This window comes from Myotis brandtii, unplaced genomic scaffold, assembly GCF_000412655.1.
Source record: "Myotis brandtii unplaced genomic scaffold, ASM41265v1 scaffold224, whole genome shotgun sequence".
Classification (NCBI taxonomy): domain Eukaryota; kingdom Metazoa; phylum Chordata; class Mammalia; order Chiroptera; family Vespertilionidae; genus Myotis; species Myotis brandtii.
Window position 1 is genome coordinate 364,758 of NW_005358400.1, and position 18,346 is coordinate 383,103.

Consider the following 18,346-nt stretch of genomic DNA (forward strand, 5'->3'; position numbering starts at 1 on the left):
AATCGGCCCTACCCTGAGCGTGACTAGGGGTGGCATCGCAACCTCCCGATCCGCCCTGCTCTGTGCATGACAGGGGGCGGCGCCCCAACTCCCCAATCGGCCCTGCTCTGAGCCCGACCAGGGGCTGCACCTAGGGATTGGGCCTGCCCTCTGCCACCCGGGAGCAGGTCTAAGCCAGCAGGTCGTTATCTCCCGAGGGGTCCCAGACTGCAAGAGGGCACAGGCCAGGCTGAGGGACTCCCCCTCCCCCCCGAGTGCACAAATTTTTGTGCACCGGGCCTGTAGTCTACACTAATAAAAGAGAAACATGCAAATTTGTTGTCACTCCGCTACACCCATCAGCCAATCAGGAGTGAGTATGCAAATTAGCCCAACAAAGATGACAAGTTAATTTCCATATGCAGCAGAGCGAAGATTGGAGCCTCCAGCCTGAGCAAAGACTAAAGACTGAAAACTGAAGACTGATGATTAAAGACTGAAGACTGAAGATTGAAGACTGAAGAGTGAAGAGGCTTGGCTTCTCTGCTGCAGCCAGAGCAAAGGCCTGGGTCCCGGGTGTAGGTGGAAAACCGGTGCTGGCAGCCAGGGAAGGAAGGCCTATTGCATAAATCTCTTCGTGCAACGGGCCTCTAGTTTTTAAGTAAGAACACATTCTGAGGTTTCAGGTGTTAAAAATTTAACATATCTTTTTGGGGGCACAATTTAACCCACAACAATATGGTTATACCAGAATTTGTTTATTCATTCACCAATTGAAGAACATTTGAGTGCTTCCCATGAGCGCTACTATGAATATTATAACTAGGTGACATTCATATACAATCTATGTTTTTATTTCTCTTAAGAAAATCCCTAGAAGTGGGATAGCTGGTTTGCATGTTTAATTTTATGAGATAATGTCTTTTTTCCCCCACACAAAATGTGGTAGCTTTATATATTTTTTTCTTTTATAAAATCTGTATTGTTGAGATATTACAGATGTTCCCTTTTTTGCCCCCATTGGCTCCCTACCACCTGGTTACTGCCCTACCCCAGGTCTCCACCACCTTATTGTATGTGTCCATAGGTAATGCATATTTGCATGTAAGATCTTTAGTTAATCTCTTCCTGGTCCCCCTCCTCCCTTTCCTTTGAGATTCCTAAGTCTGTTCCATATGTCCATGCCTCAGATTCTATTTTATTCATCAGTTTATTATGTTCATAAGATTTCTTGTTCATTTATTTTGATTCATAGACTAAATTGTTAATAGATATGTATTTATTGTCATTTTAATGTTCATATTTTTTATATTTTTCTTTTTCCTCATCTTAAAGAATATGCTTCAACATTTTATGTAATACTGGTTTAGTGGTGATGAACTCCTTGTCTGTGAAGCTCTTTATCTGACCTTCAACTCTAAATGATAGCTTTGCTAGGTAGAATAATCTTGGTTGTAGGTCCCTGATATTCATCAATTTGAATATTTCTTGCCACTCACTTCTGGCCTGAAAAGTTTCTGAGAAATCAGCTGGCAGTTGTATGTGTGGTGTCTTGTAGGTAACTAATTTTTTTTATCTTGCTACTTTTAAGATTCTCTCTTTATCTCTAAACTTTGGCATTTTAATTATGATGTGTCTTGGTGTGGGCCTCTTTGGGGTCCTCTTGTTTGGGACTCTCTGTGCTTCCTGGACTTGTAAGATCATTTCTTTCACCAGGTAGTTTTCTGTTATTATCTTCAAATAGGTTTTAAATATATTGCTCTATCGCTTTTCCTTCTCCCCCCCCTTTGATGTGAATGTTGGTGTGCTTGAAGTTGTCCCCATGGTTCCTTAGACTGTCTTCATATTTTTTAATTTTTTTTCTTTTTGCTCTTCTGTTTGGGTGTTTTTTGCTTCCTCATATTACAAATTGTTGATTTGATTCTTGGAATCCTCTATTATTGAAACCCTGTAAATTATCCTTTATTTCTACTAGTGTAAGCTTAATTTCTGACTGGTCCTTTTTCATGTGTTTGACATTCTCACTATGATCCGTGAAAGCCTCAATACATCCCTTGATGCTCTCTTTCAGTCCCTTGAAGCTCTAAGTAAGATCCTTGATTAACCTTATAACCATGGTTTTGAACTCTGTATTCAGTAGTTTGCTTGCTTCCATTTCTTTCATTTGTGACATGTTTATTTGTTTCCATATATTGGCTGCTTCCCTGTGTTTATTTTTATGTATTAGGTAGAGCTTCTATGTCTCTTGGAATTTGTAGAATGACCTTATATAGTAGGTGTCTTGTGGGGCCCAGTGGTTCAGGCTCCGCAGTCACCTGAATTGGGCGCCTTAGGTGTGCCTTTGTGTGGGCTGTGTGCAAAGTCTTATAGGTGAAACTTGATTGCTGTTGGTGTAACTGGGAGGAAATAACCTCTAAGCCAATTTCCTCTGAGGACCAGCTGTGACTACAGTGAAAGAAACACTGTGCAGGGAACACCCCTATAGAACAGATTTTGCTTCAGTGGGGCTTTGATGCTCACTGAGTCTGCCCCTTGAGTGTGTTGCTAATGGATGTATAGAGTTGTAATCTTTTATGATCTGAAGCTCTCCACCAGGTGCACTGGCTCTGGAGCCATCCAACTGGCACTATAAAGAAGTTTGTAGATGGCTGCTACCAGTATTGGACTTGTGAAGTACCCAGGTGAGGACATTACATAGTTAAGTAAGGTGCTAGTGCTGATTCTTAGGCCTTTTATTGAAGGTGTGGGGCATTCTGATGCCAGATGCTGCTTGTTTCAGAGACTTTAGCAAAATCTGAAGCCTGAGGGATTGATTCAGAGAAAGTTTTGGCACTGGCCCTTTAAAAGCAACATCTGTGTCTCCAGCAGCCTCCATAACACTTAGTCACAATCCCTGCTGGTTTATGCAGCCCCATATTACAGGAATTTCTCTTCCCAGCTTTGGAACCCTGGGCTGAGTGTCTGGTTTGGACTGGGACCTGTTGCTCTTCACCTGAGGTAGGGGTGGGAGAAGGGAGGCTTTGCAGTGGAAATATCTCTCCAGATTAAAAAAACGGCCCTCATGGTTGTTGGACCAGCCCAGCTCCACCACTCCATCAGTCTCAAGGTGCTTTCCTCTTTACTTCTCCAGTTGAAGGACTTGCATTTAGCCAGCTTTCAGGCAATTCTAAATGGTGGTTGTTTTGTATTTTAGTTGTAATTTTTATGTGTTGTGGGAAGCAGTGAGTATCTGAATTTACCTATGCTGCCATCTTGGTAGCTTTTTCTATGCTTGTTTGTAATCTAGGAGAGCACGTCCTTGCCAACATTGGTCTTGTCAGTGTTTTAACTTCAGTTGTCTTAATGGGTGTGTAGTGGTAGCTTGTTATGATTTTAATGTGCATTTCACAAAAGATTAGAAAAGCTGAGCATTTATTAATGTGCTTATTGGTCATTTATATTCTTCTTTTTGTTAAAATATTTTTCCCATTTTATATTGGGTTAGTTGTGTTTTATAATTATCATAACCATCATCATCATTATTATATTTCCAGAGGCCCAGTGACAAATTTGTGCATGGGTGGGGTCTGGCCAACCCACCCGGTTGGGGCCGATTGGGCTGGGCTGGCTGGGGAGAGGGGCCATGGGCAGTTGGAAGGCCAGCCTTGCCCCCGATAGGGCTGAAGGGCTTATTGGGGGCAGAGCCAGCAGGGGGGGACATAGATGGTTGGCTGGCTGGCCCCGCCCCTGGTCGAACTCCTGGTTGAGGGAACAATTTGCATATTAGCCTTTCATTACATAGGATATTTTTAATGAATTTTCTCTATATTCTGGACAGATGCATATGTCAGATATGTTTTGCAAATATTTTCTCCCTGGCTTGCTTTTGCATTTTCTTAATTGTATCTCTAAAAGAGCAAAGGTTTGATGTCTGTTTTTTTGTTTGTTTGTTTGTTTGTTTTTAATATGTTTTTTGCTTATTGTAGAGAGGAAGGGAAAGGGAGAGAGAGATATAAACATCAGTGCTGAGAGAGAATCACTGATTGGCTGCCTCCTGCATGCCCCCTACTGGGGATCGAGCCCAAAATCTGGGCATGTTCCCTGAGCAGGAATCGAACCCTGACCTCCTAGTTCATAGGTGGATGTTCAAACACTGAGCCACACTGTCTGGGCATTATGTAGCCTGTTTTTTGGTTTGTTTTTGTTTTTGTTTTTTTTTGTAGCCTGTTTTGATCCCACTTCCTCCTGCTTCAGATTAGCAGGTCCTCTTGGACCTTTCTGACAATCCATTAAGGTACAAAGTTGAGGCAAGTGATGGGCTATCTCTCTCTCTATAAAGAATAAGGAAGTGAAATATAATTTGAAAAAAGCTGTATACCCAGCCAGACATCTGTGAGACATGGAAAAGGGAAAAAATAGTGAATTTCTTTAAGGAATTCAGACTTGCTTGTGGAACAGGTGGGGCTGGAATAATTATTTCAGTATATGTGTGTTTCCTTGATTCGACTGGGGGCTTGTTGGGGGCAAGGGGTCCATGTGGCCTGTTTACCTTTGTGTCCCTCCCTGCACGGAATGGGCATAGAATGATTACCTTGGGGTTTAGAGCAGCATTTCTGCTAAATGTCAGACTGGTGACTTGCCACCTCAAGTTCACAGAGATCTTTAGAGCACACCATTTACAGTCCTATTTAAAAGGTTCCATTCAGGGGCAGCCTTTTGTTTATGTTCAAGGTTAGGTACCTGCTGATCCCACTGTAGGCTGCATTGGGAGCAGTGTGTTTGGTGTGTGGCTTGGAAGGAAGGCGATCCTGCATGGGAGGGGCTGACTTGGAACCCTATTTGGAAACCTGTTTCCTGAGGCCGCAGTGGTGGGACCTGGACTGTACTTGGTGACTCAGCCTGTGAGATATTCCTAAGGCGCAGACCACATGCTGCTCGCAGACACAGCTGTGGAACAAATCATCACCAGCAATGGAGGCCGCTTTGAAAGAGACAAGGAAGGACTGCTGTCTGTTTTTTTAGCTTTTTCATTTATGTATTATATTTTCTTAAGTGAATCTTTAAAAGAGAAAAATTTTGATGTCTGTTTTTTTAGCTTTTTCATTTACGTATTATACTTTTTTGTCCTAATTAAGGAATCTTTGTTTAACACTGTTTCACAAAGATTTTCTTTTATACATACTTTCCTGGAAGTGGAATTGTGTTAGTTTTTACATTTAGGTATAAGTCCATTTTTTTAAATTTATTTATTTTGTGTGTGTGATGTGAGCTAAGGATTCAGGGTTATTATTTTTCTCACAGATATCTTGCTATTTCAACACAATTTCATGAATGAACTGTTTTTTCTTAGTTATATTGCTTTGACATCTTTATTGAAAATCAATTGATGATTTAAATATGGATCTGTTTCTTGATCCTCTATTCTTTTCCATTGATCTCTGCATTATTCTTACACCTCTATAGCATTATCTAGATCAGCGGTTCTCAACCTGTGGGTCACGACCCCTTTGGCGGTCGAACGACCCTTTCACAGGGGTCGCCTAAGACTATCCTGCATATCAGATATTTACATTACGATACATAACAGTGGCAACATTACAGTTATGAAGTAGCAAAAATAATTTTATGGTTGGGTCACAAAAAGAGGAACTGTATTTAAAGGGCCAGAAGGTTCAGGACCACTGATCTAGATTAATATGTCTTTATAGTAAGTCTTGATAACAAGTATTCTTATTCCTCCATATTTCTTTCTTTTAAAAAATTGTTTTGGTTATTCCATGTCTTCTGCCTTTACATGCAAATTGAAAAATCTGCTTAACAATTTCTTTCAAAAATTCAGTTAGGATTTTATTTGGGATTCTACTGAATTTATAGATCAATTAGGGGAGGATTACCACCTTAAAAATATTGAATCTTCAGTCCACAAACATTGCATTTACTTAGGTGTTGGTTTCCTATCACAATTGTCAGTGTACAGTTATGTGCATCTTTTATTAAATTTATTTTTAACTTTTTATTTTGAATTGTATTATTTTTAAAATGTAATATTTCCATTGTTCATTACTAGAAAATAAATATATGTGTTGACTATTGAGCTTGTATCCTGCAATTGTGTAAATTCTGTTATCTACCATTTTTTTCATAGTCCTTAACATTTTCTACATACATGATCATGTCATCTGCAAAGTATAAGTTTTACTTTGTTCTATCCACACTTTGTGTTTTTTTTTTGTCTTGTCCCATTGTAATGGCTTGAGTCTCTGAGATAATATTGAAGAGAAGTAGTAAGAACTGACATTCTTGCCTGATGCCTAATATTAAATCTAAAACAATTAGCCTGTTACTGTTAATTATCATGGTAGATATAGTTTTGTTTTCCCCTAGATGTCCTGAATCAGGTTGAAGAAGTTCCTTTCTATTCTTAGTTTGCTAAGAGGTTTTAATTATGACTAGTTCTTATATTTTATCAAATGTTTTTTCTGGAATGGTTGAAATAACTATATATTTTCTGCAATCTGTTGATGGTCAGTGATGTTTATTATCAAATGTTAAACAAACTGAGCAGATAAGATTAACCTAATTTATTCATAATATAGTATTTTTATGTACATTGTTTAGTTTCATTTGCTAATATCTTAAAAAAGATTTTTGTCTATTTTCATTATGGATGTTGGCCTATGGTTCTTTTTTTTGTGTGATGTCTGCATCTGGTTTGATTTTTTGGCATGTTTGACCTTATAAAATAAAATGAGAAGTGTTTCCTTCTCTTCTATTTTCTTGGTTTGTGTTAGATTGGTACCATATATACTTTTTTTAGTCTGTGAAAGACACACTTTATTTTAAAATTCCAAGTCACTTTTCAACTTTTCAACACTGCTCTTTTATTCAGTACTATATAAGTAGATTTTAGGTTAAAAAGAAATATTTATGAAATATATATTTTTCAATTCACTGTTTTGTTTTTCAATTCAATGTTGTTTTTTTACCAATACTCTTCAGATTGTGCTAGAGTCCATGGCCAGCGTGGCTTTCACGGGTTCAAAGACTTGGAGGGAGGGCTGACGTGCAAATGATACACAAGGCGAAATATTATTTTTTATAACGGGGGAACCAGAGGACAACCCAACTAAAGAAGTCAAGTTCTCTCCCTCTGTTGCTCCATTCCCAGCTGCTTTTATTAGCTAGAATATACAATTGCCTTTAGGAATGCAAACAGACATATCAATGGTAATGTTTAGCAAACAGTAAGATTGTCAGGTTTTGCAGGAGTTTGCTTTAGGCCATTGAATCAGCAGCAGGTAATAAAATGTAGATATTTACCCTGTGAATATCAAAAGGAGTCCTGGTCAGCCTTCTGCCAGACTCCTCACATTTGTATCAATTACTGTTAATCTTGGTCTCCATCAAGATTGTCTGAGTTCCAAGAATCAATATAAATTCTAAATATCTTTAATTTAAATATTTTGTATTACAGTTGATATTCAATATTATTTCATGTTAATTTCAGGTATATAGTATAGTGGTTAGACAGTGATATGATTTACAAAGTGATACCCCCAAAAATTCAAGTACCCACCACGCACCATATTTAGTTTTTACATTAAGTATGTGCCACAGCTTTTATCCACTCATGTATTAATTATATTCCCTATGCCGTACTATATAAAACCTGTGAATGATTTTGTGTTTGTATGTGGTTTAAATTCTTTTTTCACTCATTCTATTACAGGTTACATTCGATATTATTTTGTACTAGAGGCCCGGTGCATGAAATTCGTGGAAAGGGGTGATCCCTCAGCCTAGCCTGCACCCTCTCCAATCTAGGACCCCTCAAGGGATGTCGGGCTGCCTGTTTAGAACCTATCCCAGTGGGCTGGTCCCTCCCCCCCGAACTTTCCTGGTGTGATCAGGCCAAACGGGCAGTCTGACATCCCTCTCACAATCCAGGACTGCTGCCTTCCAACCGCTCACCTGCCTGCCTGCCTGATTGCCCCCTAACCACTCCCCTGCCAGACTGATCGACCCCAAACTGCTCCCCTGCTGGTCTGATTGCCCCTAACTGCTCCCCTACAGGCCTCGTCTCCCCCAACTGCCCTCCTCTGCAGGCCTGGATGCCCTCAACTGCCCTCCCCTGCTGGCCATCTTTTGGTGGCCATCTTGTGTCTACATGGGGGTGGCCATCTTTGACCACATGGGGGCGGCCCTCTTGTGTGTTGGAGTGATGGTCAATTTGCATATTACCTCTTTATTAGATAGGATTGGTTTCAGCTGTACAACATATTGGTTAGGCAATCATATAATTTACAGTGTGTACTCCCAGATATTTTCAGTACCCACCTAGCACCATACATAGCTATTACACTATCATTAACTATATTTCCTATGCTGTACTTAATATTTTGTAACTACCAATTTGTACTTCTTAAACCCTTCAGCTTTTTCAACCAGTCCCCCCAAGCCCCATCCCTCTCTTGCAATATTCAGTCTTCTATTGAATCGACAAGTCTCTTTCTGTGGGTGTGCTTTTTTATTATTATTATTTATTGTCTTTAGGTTCCATATATAAGTGAAATCATGTGGTATTTGTCTTTCACTGACTGATATTTCATTTAGCATAATACCCTCTAGGTCCATTCATGATGCTTCAAATGGTAATATTTAATTCATTATTATGGCTGAGTAATATTCCACTGTATATAAGTACCACAGCTGTTATCCACTCATCTATTGATAGGCAATTGGGTTGCTTCCATATCTGGGCTACTGCAAATTATGCTCCAATGAACATTGTAGTACATACATTCTTTTGAATTAGTGTTTTGGGTTTCTTCATATATATACCCAGAAATAGAATCACTGGGTCATTAGGCAGTTCCATTTTCAATTTTTTGAGGACCCTCCAAATTGTTTTCCATAGTGGCTGCACTAATCTACATTCACGAAGTGCATTCACACCAGCAGTCAAGAGAGTTCCCTTTTCTCCACATCTTCACCATCACTTGCTTTTTGTTGATTTAATAATGATAGCCATTCTGATAGGTGTGAGCTGATATCCAATTGTGGTTTTCATTTGCATTTCTCTGATGATTAGTGACATGAACATGATTTCCTATGTCTGTTGGCCATCTATATGTCCTCTTTGGAGAATTGTCTATTCAAGTTCTTTGTGCCCATTTTTAAATTGAATATTTTTGGGGTATTGAGATGTATGAGTTGTTTATAAATACTGGATAGTAGCCCTTATCAGTTGTATCATTGGCAAATATCTCCTCCCATTTAGTATGTTATCTTTTAGTTTTGTTGATGGTTTCCTTTGCTGTGCAAAAATTTCTGAGTTTGATGTAGTCCCATTTTCCCTCCTTTGGTTTTCCTTGCCTGAGGAGATATATGAGAAAAAATACTTCTAAAAGAAATGTCAGAGATTTTATAGCCTGTTTTCTTCTAGATCAGTGGTTCACAACCTGTGGGTCGCGACCCCTTTGGAGATCAAACTACCCTTTCACAAGGTTCGCCAAAGACCATTGGAAAACACATATATGATTACATATTGTTTTTTATGATTAATCATTATGCTTTAATTATCTTCAATTTGTAACAATGAAATTGGGGGACACCACAACATGAGGAACTGTATTAAAGGGTCACGGCATTAGGAAGGTTGAGAACCACTGTTCTAGATGTTTTATGTTTTTGTTTTGTTTTCTTTCTTAGATTCCCAAACTCTTTAATTTTTAAAACCAAGAGATGTACAAGGACATCAGAAACTGCTACCCCAACATGCTGTTGCTGGTGACCAAGACACTTCAGTGCTAAGATGTCCTTGGCAGTGAAAGACATAGTCGCAGTGAGGAGAGTGAAGAAGGTCTTTGGGGCAATATCCATGAGCATGTGGTGGTCCTCTTTACTGACAAGGAGGGCTTAAGGGCCATTTCCTTTGATTAGTATGTAGCCAAAAGGAGTAAATACAGCCCTCCAAGCCTGTTCCAACAGTATGGGAGAAGTTACTGTGCCTTCAAAAACTGGGCCACTCGGGGGGAGCAGAGAGAGCAGCTGGCAGAGCTGGTGGCTGTGGTAGAGATCCTGGAGATGGAGCATGAGGGAGCTTTCTACAGAAACTAACTCTTCTTCAATTCCAAGATCCTCCAGGGATGTGGGGGAGGATCCCATAGAGCAGACTCCAGGTACTATAAGGTGAAAGCACAGACAGGAAGGCAAAAGAAAGACCTGAAGTTGATGTGACTGGGAGTAACTGAGTGTTTAAGGTAGTCCACAGAATCAAAAATTGTATGTTGTCTAATACTTCATCTTCTTTATTTTTTTATTTAAATGTTCATGAAATACCTTTTCCATCCCTTTACACCAAGTCTCTGTGTGTCTTTCATTTTGTTGTGAGTCTCTTGTAGACAGCATATGTGTGTGTGCTGTTTTTTTTCTTATCTATTTAACTCCCCTATGTCCTTTGATTGGAGCAATTCATAAATTTACATTTATTATAGATAAGTATGTATTTATCATCATTTTATTATTTTCAGCTATGTTCCTCTTTCTTTTCTTTCTTCTTCTAATAGAAATTCTTTTGATGACTTTTTAACTTATTTAGGTTTTTCTTGTCTGGAAAGCTTTTTATCTTTCCTTCCATTTTAAACAATAATCTCTGTTGGGAGAGTAATCTGGGTTGTAGGTTCTGACTTTTCATGACTTTAAATATTTCATGCCAATCTCTTCTGGCCTTGAAAGTTTCTATTGAGAAATCAGCTCTCAGTTTTATGGGAGCTCACTTGTACAAAACTGTCTTTCTCCTGCTGCTTCTAAGATTCTCTCTTTGTCCCTAGCCTTTGCCATTTTAATGATGATGTGTGTTGGTGTAGGTATCATCTTATTTGGGACTCTCTGAACTTCCTGGGCTTGTGTGACATTTTCCTTCACTAGGTTAGGAAAGTTTTCATTCATTATATTTTAAATTATGTTCTCAATCTCCTGTTGTCTCTTTTCCCCTCTGGTTTTCAGATGATGTGAATATTGTTATGTTTCATATTATCCCAGAAGTACACCTTTTTGCTCCTATGATAGGGTATTTTCTTCTACCTTGTCTTCAAAATTGCTGGTTTGATTCTTTGTTTTATCTAATCTGCTTTTGAATCCTTCTAGAGTATTCTTTATTACCGATATTGTATTCTTCAGTTCTGACTGTGTGTGTGTGTGTGTGTGTGTGTGTGTGTGTGTGTGTGTGGTTGTATGTCCTTTTTTATGCTTGCTATCTCTTTTTTGAAGTTCTCACTAACTTCCTTGAGCACTGTGTCTGGAAGATGGAATACCTCCATTTCATTTCATTATTTTTCTGGAGATTTCTCCTGTATTTTTTTCCCCTTTGGGAATGTTTGTCTCCCCTATTAGGCCACCTCTCTGGACTTGTTTCTGTGTTTTAGGTAAATTTGCTATGTCTCCCAGTCTTACATAGTAGGTGGGGCTCACGTGGCAAAGTCTCCATGATCACCTGAGCTACATGTTTCAGGAAAGTACCAAATGGTATATATGTTTGCCCTCCTGCTGTAGTTGAGTCTTGATTGTTGTTGGCCGATCCATGGGTTGCGTTGACTCTCACACTGGTTGACTATGAGGTCAATATCAACCACAGTGTATGATCTGACTCCATGAAGCAAAATTTGCCCCAGCAGCACATGATGCCTACAAATATATCTTTTTGAGTGTGTTGCCTGTGGGCTCATTGGGTCATGCTCTGATGTGGTCTGAAGCTCACCACCATTTGGTGGTTCTGGGGCCCATTGGGAGGCACTCTGGTGCAGGGCAATGTCTGTATCTGCATGTGACTGACCCTAGGTTACATATTTGGAACTATAAAGTGATCTACAGTCTGTGGTTGTCTCTGCTGGGCCTGAGTATATGAGGAAGGGGTCAAGCTGTCCACCAAGGATAGCTTCTACCAGCACCAAGTCTGGGACAAGTTCAACAAAAGGCAGGTAGATTTTTTTTCAGGTCTTAAATTGGGCCTGTCTCTTACCTGAGCAAGTATGGACAGCTCCTCCCCTCACTTCCTCCTTCCTTCTCAATATGTTTGCTTGGAATTGCCTTCAATGTCAGACAGGGAACAGGGCCCAGATTTTCCAGTTAAAGCAACATGGGTGTTTGCGTGGGTTTTAGGGAGAGAGGATGGAGGCAGGAAATGTGGGACTTGGTGCAGAGGGGACATCTATCCTTATTCTATATCTTAAACCTCTTGGCATACTTGCTCTCAGCCTATGTCTCTCCTTGCTTAATCTTTCCTTTGCCTGATGATATTAGCTGTGATCCATTTTAAAAGCTGAGCCATATAAAATAGTACCTCTTGCCCTAGTCAGTTTGGCTCAGTGGATAGAGCATTAGCCTACTGACCAAAGGGTCCTAGGTTCAATTCTGGTTAATGGCATAATTCAGTCGCTGACTCCTCCCAAACCAGGGCCCTTGTAAGGGCTCATAGAAGAGGTAACCAATCAATGTGTTTCTCTCACATTGATATTTCTCTCTGTCTTTCCCTCTCTCTTCCACTCTTCCTAAAAATCAATGGGAAAATATCCTTGGGTGAGGATTAAAAGAAATAAATAGGAAAATAGTACCTCTTTTAGGGATTGATGCTCAGAGGATAATTGTACAAATAAATGATTTCTTTCACCATTTATTGAATTTATAAATAAATTTGATGCTTTCAGGGATAGAGTTTGGTGAGCCGACAGAATTAGCTCTGAGGGTAATTGGTGGGTGAAGAGAACTGGAAAGTGTAAGAAGCACAGCTCAGTAGGGTTCCCCTTCTGTACAGTCATCACCTACATCAATTTTGTGGCCAAAGTTGATTGTATTATATGATTTCTCTTCTTGGTCTTCAAAAAACTGTATCTAGCTCCCTATCCTTAAGGCATAAAGACATAACTCTTATTTCAAAAGGGGTGTTTGTCTTTTTAACAGTGATTCAAGTTTGTATATGACGGCTTTCTATCATAAGAGCCTGTCTTTAACAACTAGCATTTTCAGCCTGTCCCACTAAAGTCTGATCCAATACAAGTTCTTCAAACAGCTTTTCTCATTTCCAAACAATTCTAGATGGGAAGGAGAAAAATATTTACAATGTAATACCATGTTTCTATGACACTAAGCATTTGAAAATAAGGAAAAGATAATGTTTTCACAGATGTATGCTAGACATAAAGATCAGAGAGAAAGCAGGGTCATGTCTGGTAGTTAACAGGCTCTTGGGCAGGCCAGGCTGATGGGGATAACTGGGCCTTGTGTCCTTCACCATCAATCAGGCTAGTTCAGCCTCTTTATGAAGCTGTTGCAGGGTTCTGAAGACAAGAAGGAGACAGCAAGCCACAGGGCATCAGCACTTTTGGAGACTACTTGCATCATGCTTCTATTGCCCTATTGTTCACAGCATGTCACAGGGCCCACCCAGATGCAAGGGGTGGAGAAACAGATCAGCACCTTGTTGGAGGAGCTGCAGATCCACATCCCAAAGAGGCATATGTACAAAGATGGGAAGAGTTCAAGGCCATATCTACAATGTATCACATACATGGCCATATGCTGCCAACATTGGCAAATTTTTCCTCTGTTGGAGCTGGCCTTTGGTGGCTTTTTGCTTCACCTCCCATGATTTTCCTACTACCTTTTTCAATGATCAGCTAATGCCCTCACGTTATCCTTAGGATGGAGTCTTTCATTGTGATGCTAACTGGATAATAATCTGGACTCCCACCACATTTTCCCTTAATCTTAGCCAACCTGTACCCAGAGCTCTCAGCTTCTGGAAATTTACTTCTCTCATCCCAGGATTCTGTTTATTGAATGTGGGAAACTCTGCCTTAGGGATCATTTTGCTAATCCCTTGTAGTGTGGGGAAGATGAGGAATAACTACTAATTTTGTGGAAGCCAGCATGTTGGTTCTACAAAATCTCTCTTCTGTTTGATTGATATTTTACCAAATCATGCAAATTTACAGAATAGACCACAAGAAAAGTAGAAATTGAGAGACCAGTTAGGGAATTGCTGAGTTATGGTTAGTGATGGTAGCTTGGGCTAGTATGATGGTCTTTAAAATGAAGAGAAGCAGTCAGAATTGTGGATGGAGCCAGAAGAACTTTCCAATTGCTTGATACTAAAAACTAAGGTGAAGATAGGAATCAAGGGAGATTCCTAGATTTTCAGTCTGAAGAACTGTGTGAATGGTGGTGATATCTCTGAAAAATTAATGAAGTTAATAATCATTGTAGTATTGTCAGCATGCATCTACTAAAAGCAGAGACAGATGGTTGTCAAACAGGATTCCTCCTGCAGGAATCAGTCTTATTCAAGGGCTATGCTAACAGGGACTTCCTTCTGGGAGAAACAGGCTCTAAGATGTGGTTGTCTGTTGTCTTCCATGGTCCTGGTCTGTGCTTAACAAATCCTGAATATGTCAACTTTATAGACACATGAAAGAAGTGAGCAAGAGAATTACTAAAAAGAAATAGGGAAAGAGCTATATAGATGATTTGATGTTTAACTTAAGACACAGTTATTTTGAAAACATTGCTCATTTGGTATGCTATGTATGCTGTTTTGTTATCAACTTTAAAGTGTTCTAAGAAGTATATATGCCTAACCAAATGACACTAAGAAAGTATAACTTTACTGATGATACTCTGTATGAGTTATTATTATTTATATATCAAAGTATTTTATAGTAACTCCAGAACACTGTCAAAATTTTCTGCCTGTATGACTTCAACATTTTTAATTAAAATATAAAAATTTTGCTAGCTTTCTACAATAATGAGAGAATTTTAGAGACAGAAGAGGCAGTTTTAGGGAAACGGGGTCCATGGGAGGGGAATGCATACATGACTGTCAGAGACAGCTCCAAGCCACCAGATTGTTTATCTTACATACACAAAAGACAGAGGAATGCTACAAGATAAGGGGAAGAAGAAGATGGGAGCACTGGGTGAGCTTTAAAACCTTGAAACTGATACCATACATGGAATAAGGACGAAAAGTAAACAATTAGGAAAGCAAGGGTGACATAAAATAAGGCAGGATCCAATTAGAGAACATGAACAGATAAAGAAGTTCCCAGCATTTAGAAACCTGAGTAGACAAAGAGACTCAGAGGACTAGATTTTTCCCATCTTGGAGACAGTGGTTTTTCCCATTTGGGGACTCCTCCCCAGGAGATTCCCCTTTAGAGACCCCTCCCCAGGGAGGGAGGGGACTTTGTATACACTTGCAATAAGCTTCCACATTTTTGCTAAAAATATTTTAGTCAATGAGAGTCCAAGCTTCACCATTCCATGTATCACTAAGGTGTTGAATTTAAAGTAAGGAATTTTTCTCTCCTGTGGGTCATAATACCTGCAGAGATAGCTGCATATGTGAAATATAAAGGAATCATATTCTTTGTGTATGTGCACCCTTTTCTCCCCTGCCAGGATGGGATGGCTTGAATGACCCACTTACCTGACTTCTTAATGGAAAGAAGAAAAGTTAAATTTTGAATATAAATTGGGGGGAGGTGATCATCTACTGTGATGCCCCAAAATCAGATTTTGTGTTACTTCCCTCATTAGCTTATGAAGAACAGCTACCAGCAGTGATACACTGTCCTTCAATGACACTTAGCTTCCAAAGGTCACAGGGAGCAGTCCAAGGGACTCCTGAGAAGTGCCCTGGTGTTCCCCAAGTCCTGCAGGAGGCAGGTCAGACCCAGGCGTCCTACAGACCTCCTGTGAGTGCAGAGTTTGTTCACAGAGATGACACCAGCTGACAATAGAGGAGGGCAATATGGTGGGGGACTGGTAGAAGTGAAAGGTTGGAGGTAAGTCTTAACACTGTGGCTTTTCCCCTGATGTCTCAGGGCTTGGAAACCAAGGCCTCGTAGATTCACAGCTGAGTCTTGTCTTAGTGCGTAAGACTGGAGCAGGAAAAAGTGACACAGGGAACAGCATCCTTGAAAAGAAAGTGTATCACCAAGATCTGGGAGAAAGGGAGCAGCACATGGAATGGAGGAGAAATTATCATCATGGACACACCTGGCATTTAAAATACGACATACTGGATTCTACAAGGAAAAGGAGATTGTTCCTTTAATCCTCCTGACCTCCCCAGGGCCTCACCCTGTGCTCCTGGTGGCACATTGGGCCAATAAACAAAGGAAGAACAACGGGCCAAAAAGAATATGCTGGCAATGTTTGGAATCAAAGCTAGGAAATACATGATTCTCTTATTCACCCAGAAAGATGAATTATTTGGCATGGAGTTCCATGATTACTTAAAGGAGGATCCAGAAGGCATTCAAGGTCTGATGGAGAAGTTCAAGGATCGTCACTGTGAGTTCAACAATAAGGCAACAGGAGCTGAGCAGGAGGCTCAGAGGGCACAGCTGCTGGACCTGGTCCAGCACATGGTGATACAGAACAAGGGAGGATTCTACTCTAATAAAATGTACCAAAGGGCAGAGGTGGAGATTCAGAAACAGATTCAAGCAATTCAAGAAAAATGCAGAGCTGAACTGGAGAGAGAAAAAAAAACAGTAAAGAGTGTGTTGAGAAAATGAGAAATCTACAGGATAAACGGAGCAGGAAAAGAGAAAGGCAGAAGTGGGCAGGGCATTTGAAGAAACAGAAAATTGCTGTGTTTAAGGCAGCAAAATGCCAGAAGTGAAGTTGAGACAGAATGGGATACTTACTTAATCTTGAGAATAATGGAGATTGCTTTCTTTGTATTCTCATTTTTGTTCAAGGAAGATTAAGCTAATGAAAATCTATCTATATTTTGTGTATTTGGGGGTGTTTCTTTCCCATATTAACTCATTACCCAAGTCAGACCTCTCTGTTTCTCTCTCATCATTAGCAATTGGTAGATATTTGATTTATCTAATGGGAGGGACACATTCCCAATTTGTAAAACTCCAAACAGAAAATATGGATGCTCCCTATCTTCTGATCTCTTTCACACTGACAGGAGAAAAAGAATGCAGGAGACCAAAAGACGATAACCCCAAGCTTTCTATACGCATCCTTAGTAAACTTTTCTCCTCTAGATTCTTTCTAGATTGTCAGATAATCTCTATCTGTTGTTTCTACCTCTTTTTTTGCCTTTATAACCAAAATGATCATTTTACCCATGTGGTTAAAAAAAATTAATTGTTTGCTTTAGGTAATCTATAGATGCAGATAGTTAGAGAATTATTTCAATATGAAAATAAATTTATTAAATTACATTTTTATGGAAGGATTCAAATTGTTCCTTATCATCTGCCCACTGAAGAACAATGAATTGTCTGGAAAATATATCTCTCAGTGCACAAGTAAGTAAAATGCCAGAAAGACCAAAAGACAGAGATTCAATAGATAAGAGAGCAGTGTTTGGTATATTCAGATGTTTCTGTAGAACCTCTTTACTCAATCTCAATGTAACCACTTTGCTGAATAAATAGCTCTCTACTTTGTGAAACTAACTGTTGCCACCACACCTCAATCATCTTGAATACTTACAGCCAGATGGGTCACCTGCACTATGCTCCCCCACCCACTTGAATTGTTTGTTTATTTTCACTATAATAAAACTTTTCTATTCTCTCATATGTGTGCAAAACTGGAATTTGTTTTACCTGAGAAAATACCAATAATACTTCTTTTAAGGTCACAGAGATGATTTCACTTTTTGGTAAAACTTCAAGTTGGTTTTGAAGCTTTATTTGGTCTACCCCCTAAGACATCCTTTCTCCATTCCCCTAAGATTTTGAAACATATTCTTAACCCTTCTTCCCATCAAAGACCACATGATCCCTGAATTCATTCATTAAGTGCTGATAGAAATTGTGTGTAACCAATGTTTCGGAGACCTTTGTGAGTTTTCCTGGTTTATAACAAATATTTAATATAAGGGTAACAATACTTGAAGCCAACTCTTTTTCTACTGGGTTCTCTCACTCCAATAATTTATAGGACTTCAAAAAGCACATCTCCATGTTCTACCAGCATGTCCTAGTGGTCATTTGCTATTGTCATATACTCTGCCATCTTGAAATTGGCTTTGCCATGCCCTATACCATTTTGTCCCCAATAGGACATATAACTCTCCTTTCCCCCAACACAAATGAATTTAGCCTAAATATTTAACAAAAGTTAGCAAAGTCTCAATAATATGAGTAATAACCACTGAAAGAAGCTCATGACTCTTTCTGAAACAGTAACTCACAGTAAGACAGGTTTGTTTTCTCTCCAAAAAATATGGTGCACACTGTGTCTATTTTTTAATCATGGACAAATTTCTGAGATAGGCCATTAACAACCTGTTGTTCACAAGCTTCTAGAATCATGTATTAAAAAAGAGCCACATATACCTTGCAATAAAAAG

The 18,346-nt window shown here is 39.4% G+C and overlaps 2 pseudogenes; one reads left to right on the top strand and one right to left on the bottom strand.

Annotated features, from left to right (window-relative positions):
* Window positions 1-18,346, bottom strand: part of LOC102249130 — a 174,399-nt pseudogene that overhangs the window by 137,814 nt on the left and 18,239 nt on the right.
* LOC102248826 lies at window positions 10,052-16,541 on the top strand (annotated as a pseudogene).